The sequence below is a fragment of the Ochotona princeps genome, chromosome X (assembly GCF_030435755.1).
Source record: "Ochotona princeps isolate mOchPri1 chromosome X, mOchPri1.hap1, whole genome shotgun sequence".
Lineage (NCBI taxonomy): Eukaryota > Metazoa > Chordata > Mammalia > Lagomorpha > Ochotonidae > Ochotona > Ochotona princeps.
In genome coordinates, this window is record NC_080865.1 from 784,252 (window position 1) to 791,383 (window position 7,132).

Sequence of the window (7,132 nt, forward strand, 5' to 3'; positions counted from 1 at the left end):
GTCTTTGACTTGAAGAAGCTGGTATGGGATATATATCTCAGACGTGACTTGGAGTTAATTTAAGTTGAGCCTCCTTCAAGCAGTAAAAATAACAGAGTTCTTATATCAAGTGAGAGTTCCCATGGAACCACTCTAAGTTTGAAGGGTTGTAGTGCCATTTGGAGAAAAATCTGTGGGTACACTTGTTTTCTGGAATCTTCCTTACAGACAAATACAGAGTGTTATTTTACAGGCCAAAGAAAAATGGTGAAATGTGAGGTTTGGAGTCAAGTTAGTTACATGAGCACCAAGAGTCTAGAGGTACATCCTAGCTATTTTGTCCTAAAAATCTGGCTGGAAACACACACACACAGACATTCTTATGAGAAATCGAATGGCATTTTTATGGGTTCTCCCACGAGCTAACACTCCACCTTTGGGAAGAGAATCCAGGAAAGCACATGAAAGAAGAGAAGAGTCACAAACGTGCAGCCATACTGCAGAAACATGCAGAGCAGGCTTCATGTTGCTATGACTTGGGGCTCCATATAAGAAAAAACCTGGCCTATTTAAAAGGAATACATTTTATGCTTACAAAATCACTGTCCTTAAAGAAACTAAAAACTGTTGTCCTAGATAAGCAATTAGCTCCTTGAAAACAGACATCATTGCTCACTAGTTTTTCTATCGCCAGAACCTGAACTGGAAATGACAGGAAGCAGAATTTAATATAAGTGGTATTGAATGGCTACCTAATGTCATCAGCATTATTTATTTAGGTGTGAGTAACTTCCTATTCTTGTAATTAAAAGGAACTTACCAGCCTAACATAATTTTGCAGGACAGGTTGCAGCACATATCACTTTAAAGAAGTGGTGCAGGTGAGTATAACCACTGAGAGACCCTAAGGTTACTGTGTGTCCCACTGGAGCTCAGTCCTGGCTTGCAAGGAGCTCAGAGTCCTCGTCTCTGCGGGTCTGTCCATAGGGTGCCCTATACGGCAAAAGGGATTTATGGACACAATTCAGTTAGCCATCTTGCGATGGGAAGATTGTCTTAGACTATCTGGATGGACCCCGAGTAACTCAAGGACCCTTGTAAGGGAAGGCAGAGAGAGAATGGACCACAGAAGTGGAAAGGCAATGTCATGGCAGAAGCAGCGACTGGTGTGACAGGGCCACCAGCAAGGAGTGCTAAGAAACAAGGATCAGACCAGCATCTCCAGAAGACACCTGCCCTGTAAGGCTCATTCCAATTGCTGGTCTACGGAGTTATAAAAGAGATACATTGCTACTATCTGAAGCCTTACGTTTGTAATAAGTTGTTGGTATAGCATGTAATCTAAATTTTCTTGTAAGATGGGTTTCTTGTAAGAACGTCTAAACAGTACTTTTAAGAAAAGTGTCAAGGCCATAAAATATAAGGATCTAAGAACCTAGCACAGTAAGGAAGAAACTAAGGAACCATGATGATTAAACTAAAGGTAGGATCTTGGACTCGATCTGGGGCAGAAAAGGACAGCAGTGTAAAGACAAAGTCTGAATAGAGTGCTTTGCTCAGATAAGAGTACTAAACCAACACTAATTTCTTGGTTGTTTTCAGATACTAACAACAGTGGAAGTTGGGGCAAGGATATGTGAGAACTGCTTGCAGCTCTTCTATAAACATAAAGTTATCTCCAAATAAATGATTAAAGGGGAATTCATCCTGGCACATGTCCCCTGGTCAGCCACCTTGGGCTGTGGAGAGCAGATTCTCCCAGGAGAGAGCAACAGAACTGGAAAGGCAGAGTAGGGACAGAGCGCACACTTTGACCTACTGTCAGTGCTGCTGCGGAGTTCTGAGAGCTCAAGTTGGCCTGGGGTACAGGCCAGGGCAAAATGTCCCTGTGTTTTCTGGCTGGAGACAGATCAGTAACAAACAATACTCACCAAATGATCTGACTTGCCTGTGTTCACTGAGCAGATACAGCAATAGAATATAAATTCTCTCATTTCCAGGTGTACGATGGCTGAGCCGGAAACCTCAGCTTATTTATATTTGAAAAATACATATGGTTTATCCTGATAAGAAACTTACCTGGTGCTACTGGATGACAAATGCTGTTCAGTCTGCATAGCTTTTCGAGCTTTCCGTGTTTTCTTGTTTCCCACATTGGGTCTGACCACTTACGGTTCAGCGCAGGTTCAGAACGTTTGTCTTCTTTCTTTTGCCTTTTGGTGGCTTTCATTTCTTTCTCTTCTGCATCCATTCTACTGGCCAGGTACGATCTGTTGCTGCAGAATAGGTTACCATAAGACGATGCGTTAAAAATACCAAACATCTATTAAAACCACAGTGAGGTATCATTCAATTCCAGTTCGAATGAGTATTATAAAAAAGACAGAAAATAACAAATGCCAGCAAAGATGTGGAGGAAAGAACTCTTTCATACTGTTGGTGGGAATGCAAATTAGGATAGTCATTATGGAGAACAATAAGCATTGTCCTCAAAGAACTAAAAATAGATCTGCAAATAACCTAGCCAGCCCACTTCTAGATGTGTATACAAAATTGAACTGTGCACATAAAAGACATACTTTGCACTCCCATGTTCATGGCGTCACTATTCACAATATTCAAGATAGAGAATCATATCCATTGATGGATGTATGGAGAAAGAAAAGGTGTTGTTTATCCACAATGCAATATTACTCATTGACTAACAACAATGAAATTCTGACATTTGTAGCAAAATGAATGAACCTGTAGGTCATCACTTTCAGTGAAATAAGTCAGACACAGAAGTACAAATGCCACAAGTTCTTTCTCATTTGTTCAAGTTTGAAAGAAGTTGATTTGAACATGGAACAGTGGTTACTGGAAGCTGGGAATGGTGAGAGGAAAGGGGACTAGAGACAGCTTAGATAAGGGACCTCAAACACAGTCCAGCAGAAGTCGAAGGTTCTAGAGATGCAGGGCACAGAGGGGTGAATGCAGTGCACATGGCTGCATTCCGTCCCCCAGGAAGCACCGGCAGAGAGGAACCGGTAGGCTCTCAGACACAAAGGCAGGAAAGGACGTGGAAATGCTAATGTGCTGATCTGATCACCTTATGCTGTGCACACAGGTTTAGATATTACACAGCACCTCATAAAAAGTACATGTATTATAGGCTAATAAAACAGTTCAAAAGATAAATGCAGGGAATATTGAATAATAGCAAGCATTAACTCACAGTCTCTGTGGGATGAAAATTTGAAGGGGGCTTAGCTGTTAGTTTTGGTTCGGGCGGGGGGCAGCTATGGCTGTACCAGCCAAAGGCTTGGCAGGGGCAGGAGGGCCTACTTCTCAAAGGACTCACAGAGCTGTGCACAACAGATTCCAGTTTCTTATCACATGGATTTGACCAGAGGGCCACTTGAGTATCCTGGAAACAAGGCGGCTGACTTCCTTCAAAGCAAATGAGCCCAAGAAACTGTGCATGGATGAGATTGGCATACCCTTTCCCAGCTGGTCTCTGAAGCTCTACCTGGCTCTGCTGCCTCATCTTCTTAGCCGTGAGTCACCAAGCACGGCTCACACCCGAGGGGTAGGAAACTAATATCCATTGCTTGAAGAAAAGAACACTGAGGACCTGCCGCTGTACTTTCCAAGCACCACATCAGATGTTCTCTGTCTTGGGTCTAACTGAGACCCTAAACATTCTAGAAAGGGGCTTCAAAAAGTTCATGGAAAACTCACGTATCTTTTTAGTCCCCTTGTCCAGGTTTATTTTTTAATTTATTTAAAAGGCACATAGACACATACACAGAGTCAAAAATCTGCTTTCTGCTGGTTTATACTACAAATGCCTTTAACAGCTGGGGCCAGGCCAGGCTGAAGCCACGATGCCAGGACCTGCCTGCTTTCCGGGGTGTTCATTAACAGCAAGTTGGCTATGAAGCAGAGCCAGGGTTTGAACTAGGCACACTGATAAGGGATGCAAGTATCCCAGGTGACATCTCAGCCACCCTACTCCACTAAATTGTCAAAGCCCTCTTGTACAGTTACAGGTTCATGAACTCAAAATGTGCCCTGACTCTTTCTTCCAGAAGACCCCTCATATGCCCCTTAAGTCTCCAAGTCCCACAAAAAGGCACAAAATGTTGACAAAAGATAAGGGGAGTTGAAATGATCCCAGCATTTCTGGATGTGAACAACAGAATCTGCCTCTTCTGTTCTTGCTGCAACACTAAAATTCAACACCCCTGATTCTTCTCAAGCAAGGATTGCTACAGGCTTGTTGGTAGCTTATTCATGGTGCTGTTACAAAATTAACATTAAAATCATGCTTAGTATCCACTGGTTTTCATTACATGTCCTCCTCAAACCCTAAACTTCCTCAATTCTTTATGAATCTCTGCACTCGCCATTCTGTTGGGCATTCAGGGCCCTGTTTCTCAGGAAGTCCTCTGAATTATTCCTCTCTGCCTTCAGACATCCTCTCTTATTTTTGTTAACCTCCTTTCATTGCCTTGTTCACATATTCAACTCAATATGCCAAAAAACAAATTTAATGTTTCCTTCCAGGAGGGCTTTCCTCTGGTTCTTGCTCTTTATTTTCTGAGCCATGAGTCTAACAGTCACACATCACTTTGGTGTCTTTAACACTCATATTGTTCTATTTTAATGGGGTTTTTCTCCTCACATTGTGGCATGGACAGTTCAGCCATCATGTAGTTTGGGACAATTCTCAGCTATCGGCAAGGATCTGAAAAAGCCCAACCCAGTGATTGTCACTTTAGTTCCAAGCTTGTCCAATCACTAGTTCATTCCAATCTCCCATCTGTTCTCGGTTCCTCTCCTGATCTCTTAACGTCTAGACCAACACACTTCAGACTTGAATGTGCACACATATACCCCAGGGATCTTGTTAAATCACATGTATTTTTAAACCAGCTTTCAGACCATGTCCAGGTTACTGGCTCAAGGATCACATTTTGAATGGCAAGGGCCCATAACAACGACCTCCTAAAAGTGTCTCCTTGCTTACCATCTCTCTCAGAATAAGGCACAAACAATCACTGTCAGGTTGGCATGATCTCTGCTAAGAACACTTCCAGCGTCACTGGTCCCCAGCACAGTAGAGTACCGAAACTCCTGGGAATCTCATGAATAACACTGATTTTCTGGGTTCTCTCCCTGAAGATTTAAATTCAATAGGCCTGAAACATGTACATGTAATTACAGAGCATGCAATTTTAATAAGCCCTACAGGAAACCTTGATGATTTAAAAAAAAAAATCAGTGTCTTACAAAGTCCAACGTGAAATCTTAAGTGCAAAATTCTCCCCATCAGATCTTTTATGTCTCATTTTCATTCTCCGCCAATCTGTTCCAGGCAAATTGCCTTTCAAATAGACCCAGAGAATCCCCTTCTGTTTACTCTGGCTCCATCTACAAGTTCTGTGCATCTATAGCTGACCTATCCTATTGGTGCAGAAGCATCACTGCTCCACTAGGTATGGCAATGGCTGGAAAACACATACCATGCGCATAGCTTTGGTCCCATCGAATCTCTCGCCTTCATAAACCATCCCAAATCCCTGCTCCTCACATGTGAAAGTCCTGGACTCTATGTTTGGTATATGCTTGCAATGGGGGAATCTCAACTGAACTTGAGCTGTGGTTATGCAACAAGGTGGAGGAATCCACCATGTTGGGAGGGTTTGGGGAGGGGTGGGGAGAATCCCAGTACCTATGGAACTGTGTCACATAATACAATGTAATTAATGAATTAAAAATAATAAATAAATAAAAAAAAAGAAAAAAAAAGAAAGAGAAGTGTGACTTTACCTACTGAAATAGAAGCAACACCTCTGCCCCAACAGGTAAGAAAGGATGCCTTCACACCCTAATTCTATTCAGACAAGGAACCCCTGCGCATGGGGACTCTGTCCTATTTGTTCCATGTCATTTTCCTAAGTCAAAAGCATCTCATGCTCAGTACTAAATAAAAAGCTAAGCAAATGTCTGGGTTTATTTCATGTTCTACTGGTAGGTGATCTGTATGGCAAGGATAGGAAGAATTGTTAATAACTAATTAGTTGAGATAACATCAAAACTCTCAAATGAGCCTTTTCAGGTACCCTTGGTCCTGAAAAATGATAGTTATAAAACACCCCTATACCTTCACCACTAAGACCCCATTAGGACATTGTCTATCAGTGTGCACCTGCTATGAGAAATCAACATTCATCAGCATCCACTTAACTTACATGAGAAGAAATTGAGGGCCAAATTGAGTTTAAGCCAGGTAGTTTCAGCACATTCGGGTAATCTAAAGAAATAAAGGAAAGCAACATCTAAAAGTCTTCTTTGTGAACCCAAGTGCCACACTAAACTCCCTAATGAACATAAAAGATTCACCACAATCTTACCCAGGGCTGCCTCAGGCTGCACTTCACACTGCTCTCTTCCCATCTCTCCTCAACATTTGGGTGATGTTTCTGGACTTGTCATGGGCTCCCTGATCAACATATTCTTGCCTTTGTACCTCTATTGTAGGTGTGTATGGGGGTACTTTGAAAAGGTCATGGAAATGGAATTAAAAGATGTTTAGCTTGGTGCACAGATTTTTTTGAAGTCTGTGTATACATTTCCTGTCTTCAAAAAGGTCATGGAAAAATGAGTATTATATGAAAAACTATGCATGGATTTTAACATTTTTGGTACCAGAAATAGGCATCTCTTAATTCTGATTTTTTGCAAACTTTTTGATTGTACCCTCATATTATTTTCTCTATTTTTGAGGTCTTGCCAAACACTTTCTCAACCTTGAAGATCAAATCTCACTTTTTCTGGAGAAAGGGGCAGCTTCTGCAGTGTGGAAAGGTCATGGAACTCAAAGATCTGACAGCCTGTACATCCTCATGTAATTTTCCTCAGCCTCTTGTGCCTGACAGGTGGCAGGTGTTCTGGACATTTCTTTCAAGTGAACAGAGGGGCTTCTGATTCACTCCTGAGTAGAACCTGTTGCCTGTTGATCTGAGATCAATTTTTCTTCTAATCTTTGGTGGGGCGAGGGCATTTCTAAAGTTAGTATTTCCTCTTAATTCTAAAATAATAACAGTAATGACAAGCTAATACTAACTGAACACTTAACATGGGCCAGAGACTATATAATCTTAAC